The sequence below is a fragment of the Octopus sinensis genome, linkage group LG1 (assembly GCF_006345805.1).
Source record: "Octopus sinensis linkage group LG1, ASM634580v1, whole genome shotgun sequence".
Lineage (NCBI taxonomy): Eukaryota > Metazoa > Mollusca > Cephalopoda > Octopoda > Octopodidae > Octopus > Octopus sinensis.
In genome coordinates this window covers 8644570-8663054 of record NC_042997.1, presented here as the reverse complement: position 1 = coordinate 8663054, position 18485 = coordinate 8644570, and the positions used below count along the sequence as shown (strand labels likewise).

Sequence of the window (18485 nt, the reverse complement as noted above, 5' to 3'; positions counted from 1 at the left end):
GAAGAATCCCTAGAGTTTTCAATGGAAACTTAGATTGAACCAAAACCTAAAATACTCATTTGGACATTCTATTTCCATATTTCTGATGGATTTATCTTCAATAATCTATTTCAGGCAATCCTATCTTGGGAATGATTCCAATCTAACTTGATTCCCATAATTTAGTCTTCTTTACCTTTTCTTGTTATTAATATACATACGCTCTTACTTTATCTATACATATTCATTCATAATCTTGTTGATCACTAGACTAATGAATGTATATATACAACAAACTCTTGGCAACACCTCTTCACTTTCAGTCACTCCTACTGCAATAATTACGTTAAACCAGCTGTCAGCCACAACAGATAAACATAACATAAGTTGTATATAATATGATCATCATCATTCATTTCATCTAACAGCACCTGTATTACCAAGTGGAATATGTATGTATGTATGTATGTATGTATGTATGTGTGCATATATGCATGTCTACACATGCTCTCTCTCTCTCTCATACACACACACACGTGCGTACACATGCAAGCATGCACACACACACATGTATATATATATAAACATACATACATATATGCATATATATATATATACATGCACATATTTGTGCATACATATATATATATGCTCATATGTATATGTCTGTATATATATTTATATGCATGTGTGTGTATATATATATATATATATATATAAATATGTATATACACACATACATATAAATATATATATACATGCATATACATATGTGCATATATATATATATGTGTGTGTGTATATATATATATATATATATGTGTGTGTGTACATATAATATACTTATATAGATGCAGTCAGATGAAGTCATACATTTATATATACACCCACACCTACACACACACACACACATATATAATATATATAATATACATACATGCACCTACACTCCCATATACATATATATCCATATATATATATATATCTTTTATATATATATGCAGACATGATATATATGTAGATAATTAAGTTTGAGGGAGAGAAAGAGATAGCTGTTTTGACCTTTACTAAAACTGTTTCAAATACCAAGTTTTGTTTCTTAATTATTCCATTAGCCCCAAATTGTGCAATAGTTTATTAGCTAAATCTTCATACTTTAATTATGGTGCAGCATGAGAACAATTGGTTTTTAATTTTTATTCATTTTACTTTTATTTTGTTCCTTACATTTTGTTTGTTCAATTTAGTCTTTTTTCTTTTTTGCTTTATAAACATCTCATTCTACCTGTTTTTATTTCTCACTCAGCTTCTACATATAAGAGTGTACTTGCTGCTGTAATGAATATGTGATGCGTATGAAGAAGTCTACAGGGTTCAAAATAGATGGAAACTGAAAGAAGCCCATCATGTGTGTGTGTGTGTGCGTGTGTGTGTGTATGTGTGTGTGCATGTGTGTGTGCATGTCTGTGTCTGCGTTTGTCCATCACCACTGCTTGAAAGGTGATGTTGGTTAGTTTACATACCCCGTAATTTAGCAGTTGGGTAGACTTTAAAAAAATAAGTACCAGAGTCGATCCATTTGGCTAAAAATTCTTCAATGCAGTGCCCCAGCCTGGCCACAGTTTAATGACTGTGACAAGTAAAAGGTAAAAGATAAATGATATCCATATAAAATGGGGAAATAAATGTTGAACATGCCGAAGATGGCAGGTGCCAGCGCCGCCTGACTGGCGTCCCTGTTGGTGACACATAAAAGAACCAACTGATCATGGCCGTTTGCCAGCCCCCTCTGGCCCCTGTGCCGGTGACACGTAAAAAACACCCACTACACTCACGGAGTGGTTGGCATTAGGAAGGGCATCCAGCTGTAGAAACACTGCCAGATCAGACTGGAGCCTGGTGCAACCTCCTGACTTCCCAGACCCAGGTCGAACCGTCCAACCCATGCTAGCATGGAAAACAGACGTTAAACGATGATGATGATGATGATGATGGTAATGATATATATATATATATATGCATTTGTGTATTGGTTTGCAGCATTCTTGTTTCAAATTTGTATGTTGAAACAAATCTTGTGTCTAGGAAGGGTCGTTATACCAATCATAATCAAAATAAACACACACACTGCTTCAACAACTCTTCTCTATTTTGCCAACTAACTACCCAATGGTTTGTTTAATGTGTTAATTGAACTATCAATTGTTTGTTAGTTTTCTCTCTTAGAGTCTTTTCGTTGCTTTTTGCAACCTTATTAATGACATGCGCTCACTCTTCAAAGTCTGGTTTAAGTCAGTCTGAGAACTTGTCTTATGCCTATATTTGTTTATTGTACTGTCACAAATTACCATTGGGATTATTAATAACAAGTTGGTCACGTGCTATCAAAAACGACGGCTAATTGTTGTAGTTTATATATAAATATGGATGGTAAATCAAATTAATACACTTGTCAATGTTACCTAGTGGTTGTCTTTTGAGATGTGACATCGGTCATCATTTGTTACTGAAAGAGCACCAGTTCACACATACAAACATTCACATACTTTTCTTATAAATACACACATATACTCACACAGAGTTGAAACGCTTTGATTTTTCTTTTCAGCGTTGAATGTCCCACTTCCAACTTCTTTATTGCCCACAAGGGGCTAAAGACAGAGGAGACAAACAAGGACAAACAAACGGATTAAGTCAATTATATCGATCCAAGTGCATAACTGGTACTTATTTAATCGACCCCGAAAGGATGAAAGGCAAAGTTGACCTTGGTGGAATTTGAACTCAGAACGTAGAGGTAGACGAAATACCGCTAAACATTTCGCCCGGTGTGCTAACGTTTCTGCCAGCTCGTAGTGTGTCCCACTTCCATTGCACACACATACACACACACACACACACACACACACACACATACATGCACAATGCACGAACAAATGCCTCCCTTTTACATACACACCTTTTACATACACACACATACCTCCCTTTTACATACACACACATATACTTACACAGAGATGACACTCCCACTACCAGTTTGCCATCACCCCTTCCTTCTTTATTCATCTATCACTCCTTCTTTTCTCATTCATATGTTGTGATGGAGAAAAACACAAGAGTATTATAATAGTAGATTAATGAGCAAAACGCCCACCCGCCGTCCAATGGATGGTGCTGAGTTGTCAAACATTTAAACCAAATTTTCTCAAAACAACTTGTCTGACCGCCCCATAGGCCTCCCCTTTGAGAAACTCTGATTTAACATAAATTTGAGACATCAGCAAAAGAAGAAATAAAGATAGACTTTTTTCTATTTCAAAGAAAAACGATTTTAGTCACACAAATATGCAAACGAATTGTTTAAAGTACCAGTAATGATAAGGCTGTTGACTGGGAGAACACAAACATAGTTTAAACAGTAAGCTTGGCAGAAAAGAAACGTGCCCTTAAGCAGTACAAAAACAACAAAAAATGGAAGGTGCAGTTATGTACAGGTTGAAGGAAAAAAAGCAGGACAAAAACGGCTTTATCGATCGCATTCTTACCTGGAATCCATTTTTGTAATTTTTTCAAGAATTATACACACCTTGATACTGTCGGTATCTACATATCATATCAAATTCGAGCACAATCGGATGGAGGATGCCTGAGATCCGAGACGACATACACACAGACAGACAAATGGATTTTATATAATAGATTATCAGTGATGGAATCTAACAAGACATCTAAGTTAAGTTAGATATAAATATTACCTCTTTGTATGAATACTGCTTCCGTCACTAATAATCAATTTTTAATAAACCTGCTGACTATTTGGGACATCAATGTTTGAAAAGATGCTGATCTGCTATATGTCACAGCAGCAAAATTTGCCTGGTATGCAGCGACTGGGCACTTCTCATTGATGATTTCCAGTTGATTGAAATCATTTAATATGAGGATTCCGCCGCCCATGATAGATGATTCTCATTTACTATGATCTGTGTGTGTGTGTCTTTATGCATGAAGTGTCTATATGAGAAGATCTCTTGAGGCCAATAATGAAGTATCTGGTGTTCTAATTAGACATTCTTGTTAAGCTGTATATAAAGATTACCTTTCAATACTAATACTGTTTTGTTGGTAACACTTAATATAAATATGTATATCTATTCCTCCATGTATCTATCTATCTATCTACCTATTTCTTTTTACAATCCCTTTTGATCGAAAACCTACCCCATTTTTATTTTTTATTTTTCATTTTCTTTTCTTATTTTTTTCTCCCCAAAAAGGAAAGCTCTACTTTGTAATTTGTCCCCTCTATGTTCAGCCCTGTTTGGCTAATAAAGAAACATATCTATCTATCTATCTATCTATCTATCTATCTATCTATCTATCTATCTATCTTTCTATCTATCCACACACACACACACACACACACACCACACACACACACACACACACACACACATTGTTCACATCATATGAATTAATAAATTTTAAGAGAATGTGAAATAATTGATTTGGAACAGTGAAATTTAAAGCAGATAAAACTATAAATGATTGTGAGTAAAAATTGGGTTAAAACTCCCTTTTGATAGAAGAATTTTAAGACTGCCCATGTGACAAGCCCATAGTTTCTATAAACTTAACAGGCTTTCTACTATTGGATCAAGCAACCCTTTGTATTTCTCTATATATTTTTAAAACTGTTGATATCATAAAAATGTATATATATTGAGTGTATGGTTAACCATATACTTCTAAATAAAACCCTGATTTTTGCCAGTATACCTCAAGGATATGTAAAATAATTCTTTACTTGGAACAGTGAAACTTAATGCAGAGAAAGCTGTGATTAATAGCTTGTAAATATTGATATTCTTTGCAAAGAAAATGTGCAAGGCTGCTTTGAGAATGCCTTGGGCAGCCTTCACCTTTTTCTATTCAAAGGCTTTTCTAACATAACATTTATATGCTATTATATTATAGCTTTGTCTGCTACTAGTTTCATTGTTCTCAACATGGTTGTAGTAGCAAAATGTGCTGAGGCATATTTGAAGAAAAATACACACATACATACATACATACATACATGGTGGCTCCCCCCTCGTTATCGAGTATGGCCATTGCACGAAGCCTAATCAATGTTGTTATCGTGCAATGCCTGTGCAAGAAGATTTTTTTTTTAATTGAGGAAAGGCTGTGCACTGAGTCAATCCCACTCACTAAGCAACAGCAGCCATAATTCGAAAAGAAAAACAAGTCAACATCATCGGTAACCACTGAGCCGCAGGTTTTATGTCAGAGTTATCCCAGTTACCTGAGTTACCTTCTCCTAGAGGGATGCCCTAACAAAGGCTGGGAGTCCTTCACTCCCAATGGTTTAACCATGTGGTCGGGTATTCAGTCCGATTATTTCTATGTCCTCGCGCATGATACAGCCTTAAGATATTTATTGGATGACCATTGACTCTCAAGAGTTCCTCCGCCCTTTGACGGTGTCCAATAAACACCCCCCTCACCAAGCAAGCTTGGTGGGGATGCAGGTTTAGTCGTTGACGACCCAACCATGCAACAGGTTGTACTGGGTTACATGTTACCAGTAGCACTCGAGAGTGACCCGACATAATACATACATACATACATACATACATATGTATATATATATATATATATATATATATATATATGGTGCATTTCAGGTGGTGAAAAACACAATGGTACCCCAGCATGATCACATCTTTAAAACTGAAGCAATTTAAAGTATTTAAAGAATGTGTGTGAGTGTGTCTGTATGTGTGTGTGTGTGTGTGTCTGCGCGTGTGTGTGTATGTTGATCTCTAACTCAGCGGGGAACTTGTGGAAGAAGTAGACCCAGGAAGACATGGGATGGGGTGGTGAAATATGATCTTCAGATGTTGAATCTCACAGACTCTCAGAAGCAATGACAAGTGACCAAAATGTTTGGTAATTTGTTGTGCTTGAGAAGACACATCAAGCTAAGTTGTGGCCAGTGCTGGTGACATGTAAATGGCACATGGTACACTCTGTGGAGTAGTTGGCATTAGGAAGGGCATCCAGTCATAGATACGAAATTGAAACAGACAAGTCTGCTGCTGATCTCTGTCAAACTGTCCAAGTCCCAGTCAAACTGTCCAAGCCATGTCGGCATGGAAAATGGATGCTAAATGACAGTGATGATGATGATGATGATGGTGATGATAAATATATATATATATTCTTTTATTCTGTTATTTGTGTCAGTCATTTGACTGCTGTCATGCTGGAGCACCGCCTTTAGTTGAACAAGTTAACCTAGGACTTATACTTTGTGAGCCTAGTACTTATTCTATCGCTATGTTACGGGGATGTGAGCACCCCGACATTGGTTGTCAAGTGATGGGGGGGGACAAACACAGGCACACAAACACACACACACACACATACACACGCACACACTCACACACATATGATGGGCTTCTTTTAGTTTCCGTCTGCCATATCCATTCACAAGGCTTTGGTTGGCCCACAAATATAGTAGAAGACACTTGTCGAAGGTGTGACACAGTGGGACTGAACCTGGAACCATGTGGTTGGTAAGCAAGCTATTTACCACACAGCCATGCCTGCACCTATGAGCCACCCCTCTGCACACACAAACACACTCACACATTCAAAGCTGTCTAAATATATTTTAGTACTACATCAATTCTCATGATAAACTGATAAATACTAAACTCAGAATAACAAAGAAGTACAGTGTCAGTTTCAAAGAAATAAATAAGCTGTTTACACCTTGTGAGTACTTTTGTTTATTCATCCCAAAGACACACATACTCACATGTATGCATAGAGAGAGATCAAGAGAGACACACACTTACACACACACACACACACACCTACATGCACACATACACACATACACACACACACACAACAGACACACATGCATTTATTTCTGCTTTCTCATTCAAATTAGACCATTTTCCTTTCAACTCAATGGCACTGATCACATATGTTCTTGCATTATGGGATAAATTTTTAAGTGATACGCTATTCATATTAGCATTTTTTTTCTTACAGGTTCTCTTGCTCGGTGAAAAGATATTAATATTACCAATTCTCCAAGCTAGTATCATGAAATTGAATTAAGTTAGCAAGATCATTGAGCTTGGATTGTGTTCATAGCTGAAGCAAAAAGTATTTTACTAATGCAGATTATACCAATTGGGGAAACCTTGGACATTGCAACATTTCATTCCTGGCCATAAAATATTGGAGCATCTGTTTGGTGGAAATAACCAATATTATAATTTTTCTGGCATTTGTTTATAGTTTGTCATGGAGAATATAGTATTCTGTTTGTCTGTCAGTATGTCTCTTTAATTCTCTCTTCTTTTCACTCCTGCTCTCTCTTTCTTTATTCTTTATACATACATATAAGCATACATGTAATACAAAACAACGAAATTATGCAGTGTAGACACAGACATATTTCCAAACACATGAATATATAGGCACACATATGCACACACACACAAACAGTAAAACACACACACACACACACAAACAGTAAAACACACACACACACACCTACATGCACACATACACACATACACACACACACACAACAGACACACATGCATTTATTTCTGCTTTCTCATTCAAATTAGACCATTTTCCTTTCAACTCAATGGCACTGATCACATATGTTCTTGCATTATGGGATAAATTTTTAAGTGATACGCTATTCATATTAGCATTTTTTTTCTTACAGGTTCTCTTGCTCGGTGAAAAGATATTAATATTACCAATTCTCCAAGCTAGTATCATGAAATTGAATTAAGTTAGCAAGATCATTGAGCTTGGATTGTGTTCATAGCTGAAGCAAAAAGTATTTTACTAATGCAGATTATACCAATTGGGGAAACCTTGGACATTGCAACATTTCATTCCTGGCCATAAAATATTGGAGCATCTGTTTGGTGGAAATAACCAATATTATAATTTTTCTGGCATTTGTTTATAGTTTGTCATGGAGAATATAGTATTCTGTTTGTCTGTCAGTATGTCTCTTTAATTCTCTCTTCTTTTCACTCCTGCTCTCTCTTTCTTTATTCTTTATACATACATATAAGCATACATGTAATACAAAACAACGAAATTATGCAGTGTAGACACAGACATATTTCCAAACACATGAATATATAGGCACACATATGCACACACACACAAACAGTAAAACACACACACACACACACAAACAGTAAAACACACACACACACACATATACATTCGTGTGTAAGAGAAAATTGTGATGTTACAGGAGAGAAATGTGTCTGTATAGATGGTGGTGCACTTGCTTTTAATGATTCTTATTTCTTTATTGCCCACAAGAGGCTACACACAGAGGGGACAAACAAGGACAGACAAAGGGATTAAGTCGATTACATCGACCCCAGTGTGTAACTGGTACTTATTTAATCGACCCCGAAAGGATGAAAAGCAAAGTCGACCTCGGCGGAATTTGGACTCAGAACGTTAGCGGCAGATGAAATACCGCTAAGCATTTCGTCCGGTGTGCTAATGTCTCTGCCAGCTCACTGCCTTTTAATGATCTTAATGATTCTGTAAAGAAAGAGGCTTGGAGATGCCATTATGAAAGGCTGCTGAATGTGGAGAATGAATAAGAGCAGGAGGGCCTGCCAAATTTTGACTCACTTGAGGGACAAGCTACCTGAATCTCTAGCACCCTGGTAGATAAGGCAATTAGGAATATGAAGTCAGGAAAGCCCCCAGCCCATCAGGAATCACTGCTGAGATACTTAAAATATCTGGTGGTGTGGGTTATGGTCTAGCCACCTGTATTGTAAATCAGGTAGTTCAAGAAGGAGTCACGCCAAATGATTGATGTAGCAGCACCATAGTCAAATGCTATGAAGGTAAAGGTGATGCTTTAGGTAGAAATAACTACAGGGATATCAAACTGCTGAATCAGGTGATGAAGGTCACCTAATAAGGGAGAGAGACTGCTTAGATGAGATGCAGTTCAGTTTTGTGCCAGGTAGAAGCACTATTGATGCTATACTTCTGGCAAAGCTATTGCAGGAGAAATACCTAGCCAAAGATGAATCTCTATACTTAGCTTTTGTTGACTTGGAGAAAGCCTTTGACAGGGTCCCCTGATCCTTTATCTGGTGGGTGATGCAGAAACTTGGAATAGACGAGTGGTTAATAAGAGCTGTACAGGGATGCAGTCAGTAAGGTAAGGGTTGGCAATGAGTATAGTGAAGAATCCCAGGTAGAAGTAGGTGTTGTCCTCAGCCCCCTCTTATTCATCATACTCCTCGAAGCAATAACAGAGGAATTCAAGACAGGCTGCCCCTGAGAGCTCCTCTCTGCTGATGACCTTGCTCTCATAGTGGAATCACTACCAGAACTAGAGAAGAAATTTGAGGTGTGGAAGCAAGGTTTAGAATCGAAGGGCCTTAGAGTCAATGTTGCAAAAAACCAAAGTCCTAGTAAGTAGGAAGGTGAACACATCACAGACTCCTTCAGGCAGATGGCCCTGCTTGATCTGTGAAAAAGTGTAGGTAGAAACTCCATAAGATGTACCCAGTGTAAACTATAGACACATAAGTAGTGCAGTAACATCAAAGGAAGGCTAACCAGGATGATAGCTTTTGTGTGAGCAAAATACTGAAGATGCACAGAAAACAGATTCCATCAGATGCCAGGGGAAGAAACTAGAAATAGTTGATAGCATTTTCACCATCACAAATTAATAGGCAAGTATAATGGAAATGGTAATTGTGTCAGAACAAACGTTTATTTAATTCAATAGTAAAGGTTTAACAAAAAAATTATTCATAATTTTCATGGTAAACATAATGATAAGTTCATATGAAAATAACCATGGGATTATGATGTCATAAAGCCCCTAATGTTTAATGTATGATTCTCCACATGCAGTAACCTTCCCTATGCACTCATCCATTGAATTTGTCAAGATGATGATATCCTCTTGCGTCATGCTTTGAGCAGCATCTACAATAGCCTCCCAGAGGGCAACTTTTCTTCAACACTGTCATCCATCTTGTTAAACACGGCTCTTCAGAATACCCCATAAGTTCTTCATTGGGTTTAAGTCAGGAGTGCAAGGTGGCCACTCACCAAGTGACCTCCAGAGAAGCCTATTTACTGCAGGTATTCTTTAGAATTCTTCGTTGCATGAGACAGGGCATTATCTTGCATGAAGACCAACTTTCTCTTGAATGAAAGTTTTTGCTTTTTGAACCAGAGTCAGAAATCTTTCTTTAAAAAGGTATTATATAATTTTGATGTCGTCTTAATGCCATCTAGAAAATTAAATTTACTAATAGAAAAGGTTATGCTATCACAGTCACCTAGAAAACTCATTGTTTTGTTACTATACTCAATAGGTGCAGGCATGACTGTTTGATAAGAATCTTGCTTCCCAACCACATGATTCTGTGTTCAATCCCACATTGTGGCATCTTGGGCAAGCATCTTTTACTATAGCCTTTGGACTGATTGAAGTCTCGTGAGTGAATTTGGTGGACAGAAACTGAAAGAAGCCCATTGTATGTATATATTTATGTGTGCATGACTTAGTGTCTGTGTTTGTCTCCTCCACCATCGCTTGACAACTGATGTCGGTGTGTGTACATACCTGTGACTTAGTGGTTCAGTAGAGGAAACTAATGGAATAAGTACTCAGGTTACAAAGAATAAGCTCTGGGGTTGATTTCTTCGACTAAAACCCCTAAAGGTGGTGTTCCAGCACGTCTGCAGTCAAATGACTGAAACATGTAAAAGAATAAATATTGGTTTCAAATTTTGGCACAAGGCCAGCAATTTAGAGGGAGGGATCAAGTCAATTATATTCACCCTAGTGTTCAAATGATACTTATTTTATCAACCCCGAAAGACTGAAAGACAAAATCATCCTTGGTGGAATTTGAACTCAGAATGTAAAGATGGATGAAATGCCACAAACTTTTTTGCCTGGCAGGTTAGCAATTCTTCCAGGTTGCTGCCTTTTACCATATGCTAATATTAGCAAACAAATATGCCCAATCATGAGGTAATGAGCTCAATTCAAAGACTGTGTTGTGTGTTGTGTTCTTGAGCAAGACACTTTATTTCACTTTGCTTCAGTTCACTCAGCTGTAGAAATGAGTTGCGACATCACTGGTGCCAAGCTGTATCAACCTTTGCCTTTCCCCCTGGATACCATTGGTGAAATGGAGAGGGCAGACTTGTAAGGGTAACTGATGGTCTCCCATAAACAATCTTACCTGGACTTGTACCTTGGAGAGTAACTATCTAGGTACAATCCTATGGTCATGCATGACTGAAGGGGTTTCTTATTTATATATGTATACTAACAGTATCACCCGGCGTTGCTCGGGTTTGTAAGGGAAATAACTATACAGCATTTTTAGAGAGTTATAGCCAAAAATTAGCAAAAAATTGCATTAAAAATGGAAAAAATATGATGGTAAATTTTTTTTTAAATCGTTGACTCATCGTAGACATTTTTAGAGAGGTACTTCCCTTTAAAAGAATATGCATGAAAATGGAAAAAAATGATGGTAAATTATTTTTAAAATCGTAGACTCATCGTAGACGTGTGCTAATACCCAGAAGGGCTCGATATGAATCACGACTATAAGATACCCGCTTTTGGTTAAACTGCACTGCAAAATGTGGGAGTAGTTACGAATCTAAATCGAAGGGGACAGACACTCACACAACTACAGTTTTATATATATAGATATATCCTGAGAAGTGATAATTTACAAAACTTAATATGGAAGTAGAGAATACTCTTTAATACATTAAATGTAATAGGCCCTTAATTCCAGTACTCCAAGTTACATGTTTCAGATCATTCAGCTGGTAATCCAATCCTATCTTCTCTTGAAATATCTGTTGTCTGAATGTTTTTGAAATGTTATATGAAGATTAAGAAGGAAATGCTTATCTTTATGCTTTTTTTAAGCAACATGTGCAAAAATGATTATTTAAATCTCTTGTTTTTAATTTCATTTTTGACTCCTGTGGGAATACTCCAAATGTCTTAAACTTCATAGAAGCAATGTCATGCTAATAATATTTCTCCTGAACTTGTGTTGTGTAAGTAATATGATAAAATCAATGTATATGTGTTTTTTACATGTATATGTGTATATACATAATATATATATCTATATATATAAAACTCAACTTGTGTGTCTGTGTGTGTATCTGTGTGTGTGTCTGTGTGTTTAACTTCCCGGCACATCTCCTCCTAGCCAACAAATCATAGAACCACCAATATTGGGTCACTTAAAGTTTAGACGAATGAAAATTGAACTGTGCTATTTCTGTTCCGAAATTCATCTCATAAGTGCAAAGTTCGATAATGTGCTTGTTTAGGCCTTATCCCATGCATTGAATAGTGAACTTTACTCAGTCAGCTGTTTAACGTGAACTGTGTTCACCACGCGTGCAAGCATGCGTAAATTGCATAAAAAGTAAAAAATCAAGATATAAAAACGAATTGCCGTAAACATAGTAGAAATTTGGCAAAGAAATGAATTTTCAGGATGTAGCCTGGAGGGTTTTTTCGTATTAATCGTTTGGACTTCGTGAACACATACCAATTGTTTTCATAACATTTTTAATGCTTTGAATTAAATGTGACCATTTTGCGTTGAGTCTGCAGTTTGAATCACTTTAACCGAATTTTAGCAGGCTGGATTTTTAATCATCACAATACATCGCCAGTGACTCCCTGAAACTCTCCCCTGAAATCCCCATTGAGAAATCTATATATATAAAACTCAACTTGTGTGTCTGTGTGTGTATCTGTGTGTGTGTCTGTGTGTTTAACTTTTGGATCTACCAAGTTTCATTATTAAGGATGGAAAGTAGTGTGTAGCAAATCTATATATATAAAGCTGAAGTTGTCTGTGTGTGTGGCAGGTTTGGTAGCCTTTAACTAACACTATCTCCTTCGAGACCCTGCAGCACAAGTTGACCAAAATTGAGAGTATGATAGAAGAAGGCTTGCTCTTCATTCTGAAGAAGATAAAATTCAAATAGGACCACGTTAACACCAAAAATTATTTACATCAAAAAAGTGCTTTTTTTTCTATGAAAATCCCTATTTTTTACGATTTTTGACTGCTGTGTCACCATTTTTCGGTGTATTTCAACTGGAAAAATGTTCACTTGAAGAGAATAACAAGCTACATAATGCTACATAATTCAAAAATTCCAATTCTAAAGGGTGGAAACAAACCCAAGCAACACCGGGTGATACTGCTAGTATATATATATAGCATACATACATATACATGTGTATGCGTGTGCATGTGTATTTCTATGTATTTACATATACATATATATATCCATGCATGTGCATTCGTTCACACACACACACGTATATATATATATATATATATATATATATATATATGTACTATCGTAAATAACTCTTACAAAAGTTATGCTATTGCATTCTTGGTGGAAACATTAGAGAATCTCCTTTAATGTCTAACCAGTTGGTTACAGTGACCCGCAGTAATGAAAATCGCAATCTTACAGCTTGAGTAGGGATATTCAGTTTTTGTTTTTATTATTGGTCAAATGTTTCTACTCTTGTTTCTTTAGAGAAGTATGGTTGTACTTGTATGTGAGGTGCATATGTTCCTTCCTCCAGTTGTAGAGAGGTTATTCACCTTCAGCTATTTCTAATAATTGCTTTCATGCCCTTCAGCAATGCTAATATTGCGCTCCTCAAAAACGCTACATATTGTCTGCTTTTGTGGAAGAATAATAAACTTTTTATTGCCAACATATTAAAGAGCTTCCTGAACTTTATCCATCTTTTATACTATTCACTCATAATGTGAGGTGAGATCAATACTGGCAATGGCCACGCTCAAATGGTTTCTTTTTATGTGCCACCTGCATCATCACACTCAGATGGTGCTCTTAGCACCCGACTAGCATGGGGCTCAAGTGCCTGTAAGGTGACGCTGGTAATGATCACACTCGAATGGTACCTTTTATGTGCCACTGGCATGGAAGCCAGTTAGCTGCTCTGTCAATGATCACACTCGTATGGTGCTCTTTGCACCCTGCTAGCATGGATGCCAGTCATTGAATTTGATTTTGATTTAGATTTCCCTATGTAATAATAATAATAATGATAATCCTATCTACTATAGGCCTGGAATTTGGAGGAGCGGGATTGCTGATTACATCAATTCCAGTACACAATTGGTACTTTTTTTATTGACTCTAAAGGGATGAAAGGTAAAGTTTACCTTGGTTCAATTTGAACTCAGTATGTAAAGAGCAGACGAAATACCATTTAGCATTTTGCTCAACAGGTTAATGATTTTGCCAGCTTGCCGCCAATAGTAATAATAAGCATTTCTAATTTAGATACAATGGCAGCAATTTTGAAGGATGGAGGTTAGTTGATACCCTTGGAAGTGAATGGTACTTTTTTTATCAACTTTGGAGGGATGAATGGTAAAGTTGACCTAAAATATAAATAATGATATAATGATAATTGTAATAGTATTCCTCATAATAGTTGGCCTAAAAATAAAAATAAAATAACGAAATAACAGAAAATATGAAATTTAATAATAGTAGTACTGACAATAATTCTCAGCATAATGATAATTATTGCTAGTACTATTATTATCTTTTCATGTTATTTTAATCTTATTTTCATTGTACCATTAGTATTAGTATCACAATTATCATTATTACTCTAATTATCTTTATCGTTATTAATTATTTTCCAGCATGTTAATTACCACAACTTACCACAATGCTTAAATTAGCTACCCCCCTCTCCCCTGCTTAGTTTCTGGTTCCATTCAATTATTATGTAATTCTTAGCTCTTTCCTACCATTCTACATCCCCTGTTTCTCATAGTTTTTTTCTTTTTATCCTTTCACTTCCTCCTCTCCTTCCAATACCCTCATTCATTTTCTTTCCTCTTCTCTGTTTTCTCATTCTCCTTCACTTCCTCTTCCTTTTCCTCTCATTACTTTCCTCCAGACTGCTCTTTTTACTTCCTCTTTATAACGGAATGTATGAACATTGTCTGAAGTAAAATCAATCTTCTCCATAGAAATGAGTTGAAACATCTGGCTAAGTTATAAAGTGACAATAATGAGTATATGCACGTGTGTGTGTGTGTGTGTATGTGTGTGTTTGTGTGTGTGCGTGTGTGTTTGTGTGGTTGTGTGTTTGAAGGCAATTGACAGTGGTTTGCGTATTAGACTCAGAATCATTAGGTCATAGCTTTGATTTTTGCATTGGAGAGTATCTTAGTTCAGCTTAATGAGTTTATAGGCTCAAGATGTGTGTGTGTATACATACATATTTATGCTTCATAATCATCTTCATCATCATCATCATCATCATTATCATCATTTAACGTCCGTTTTCCATGCTAGCATGGGTTGGACAGTTCGACTGGTGTCTGGGAAGCCAGGAGGCTGCACCAGGCTCCAGTCTGATCTAGCAGTGTTTCTACAGCTGAATGCCCTTCCTAATGCCAACCATGAGAGAGACATATATGAATATATATTCACATGTATGTGTATAAACATCCTCCCCATCCTCATCATGGTAATCATTACTTCAATATTTGATTGTTCTATGATATTAATTAAACAAATTGCAACATGCCAATTTATAACTTACCTGAATCTTATGTCACCTCAACTGTGGAAATTGTCATAGTATGATCTGATCACACCATTTCTTTATGTACAGTTCTTGATCTACTTCAGCCTTGGGTATATTTTTCCGTTAGTCCAATGTAGATTTTTTACTCAGTATATCAAATGTCCATAGAAGTGCAGTGGGTTTCTTTTTTTTGTTTTTTTGCATACATCATGTCACATTCTAACTCATTTGTGCTTTAGTTTCCCATGCTATTTAACATCTAGTATGGAACATCATATTTGACTTAATTCTATCTCAGTTTCCAAATCCTCTATAATTGTTTTCATGCCCTTAAGCAATGCCAATATTGCACTCCCTATAAATGCTACATATTGTCTGCTTTTGTGGAAGAATAATAAAATTTTTATTGCCAACATATTAAAGAGCTTCCTGAACTTTATCCACCTTTTATACTATTCACTCATAATGTGAGGTGAGATCAGTAATTTTAATTTGAAATTAAGAAATATGAAGAGGAAGACACATGGAGGTCACTTGCTGAATTTTTTTATCAATCTTCTATAAAGTTCTTATAATTTCTATTTCATTTTTGTATTTTGTTTGCAAGATTCTTTATGTTAATTTGTGTGTTGAAGCACATTTCATTGAGTCTGGGGAGATTCATTCTCCTTTAGTACCTTATTATTTAACACACAGACTGGTTGCAGACAGGTTATTCACCTTCGGCCATTTATAATGAGTTATCTATATAGGTGTGGCTGTGTGGTAAGTAGCTTGCTTACCAACCACATGGTTCTGGGTTCAGTCCCACTGCATGGCACCTTGGGTAAGTGTCTTCTACTATAACCTTGGGCTGACCAAAGCCTCGTGAGTGGATTTGGTAGATAGAAACTGAAAGAAGCCCGTCATATTTGTATACATGTATATATGTATATGTGTTTGTGTTTGCATGTTTGAGTGTCTGTGTTTGTCCCTCCAACATCGCTTGACAACCGATGCTGGTGTGTTTACGTCCCTGTAACTTAGCAGTTTGGCAAAAGAGACTGATAGAATAAGTACTAGGCTTACAAAGAATAAGTCCTGGGGTCGATTTGCTCAACTAAAGGTGGTGCTCCAGCATAGCCACAGTCAAATGTCTAAAACAAGTAAAAGAGAGAAATATGAAGAGGAAGACACATAGAGGTCACTTACTGAGTTTTTTTATCTATCTTCTATGAAGTTCTTATAATTTCTATTTCGATGCTATATTTAGTTTGCAAGATTCTTTTTGTGAATTCGTGTGTTGAAGCATATTTCATTGTGTCTGGGAATAGTCATTCTCTTTTAGTGCCTTATTATTTAACACACACTGGTTAAATTTCCACTCATTTAGTTATTTTTTCCAAAATTTTCATTGCATCTTGTAACATTTGCAATAGTTGTTGATTTTAGTTATATATATATATATATATATATATATGTATATATATATGCTTAAAAAATATATAGAAGAACAAATAAAACAAATGGAAAATACGCACATAGTATGTCACCAACTCCACTTCAGTTATTGTCCATAAGATTGCAGCAATTTCATGCCTTTAACAATAACATTATCCCACTTTGGTGGCATCAGCGATGAGATCCCACTAGGGAAAAGCAAGCAAAGAAACAAGGAGGGACGAAACATGACAAAAACTGAACATAGGAACAAAAAAAATTAATTGTACTTTTAAGATGAGACAAAAGGCGAATAGACAAGGGACAAAGATGACTACAAACATTACAGAATGTGGACATATTAACAAAATGAATTAAATAAACAGAATAAGGCCTTATGGTTCAGACATCATATGAAAAATGGGTAATGCCAGGAAGGGTATCCTAAAGAATTGGATGTGAAAGGAACAATGGAGAGACAACAAACCCTGTTGAAAGTGGGAGACAAGGGAAACCTGATTGGTTGCTTTGGCAATCGGCATCGAAAGGAAATGGAAATGAGAGGTGATGATGACCATGGGTCACGTTTTAGTTTCTCTTTTGTCCCTTTCACTTCCAGTCCTTTAGACTACCCACACACATATTTCTTTATTGCCCACAGGGAGCTGAACATAGAGGGGACAAACAAGGACAGACAAAGGACAGACAAGGACAGACAATTACATCAACCCTGGTGTGTAACTGGTACTTATTTAATCGACCCTGAAAGGATGAAATGCAAAGTTTACCTCGGTGGAATATGAACACAGAATGTAATGGTAGATGAAAGACCATTAAACATTTCACATGGCATGCTGTTTCTGCCAGCTCACTGCCTTACCCACACACATATATTATGGGCATAAACTTTCTGAAAAAAGATTATTCATGATGAATATTTGAAATGAGATGAAAGTGCTAAATAAATAATTATCAAAAATTCTGACTACCTCTTTTTCCTTTATATCTATATATATTTGCAGAAGTGGCTATGTGGTAAAAATGCTTGCTTTCCAACTATAGGGTTCTAGGTTCATTCCCACTGTATGGTATCTTGGGCAAATATCTCCTACTGTAGTCTTGAGCTAACCAAAGACAGAAACTGAAAGAAGCTCATTGTATATGTATGTATATATACATATATATGTGTTTGCATGTTCGTGTGTTACTGTGTCCTAGTCTCGATGTCATGACAGTTGCAAATGAATATAACCGTGATACAAGCAGTAATTTCCATATTCTGTGAAAACATGTCTAGTCACAAGGAAATATTACCTTGCCTGGAAACAAGGTGGGGCTTGGCCACAAGAATAGCATCCAGATACAGAAA

The 18485-nt window shown here is 36.3% G+C and overlaps 1 long non-coding RNA gene across 1 annotated transcript; it reads left to right on the top strand.

Moving 5' to 3' along the window:
- The first annotated feature begins 8408 nt into the window (after nucleotides 1-8408).
- Nucleotides 8409-17981, top strand: LOC118766150. Its single transcript, XR_005002060.1, has 4 exons — nucleotides 8409-8507; nucleotides 8910-8915; nucleotides 11536-11539; nucleotides 17939-17981. It is a non-coding gene; the product is annotated as an uncharacterized LOC118766150 (long non-coding RNA).
- Nucleotides 17982-18485: the final 504 nt, after the last annotated feature.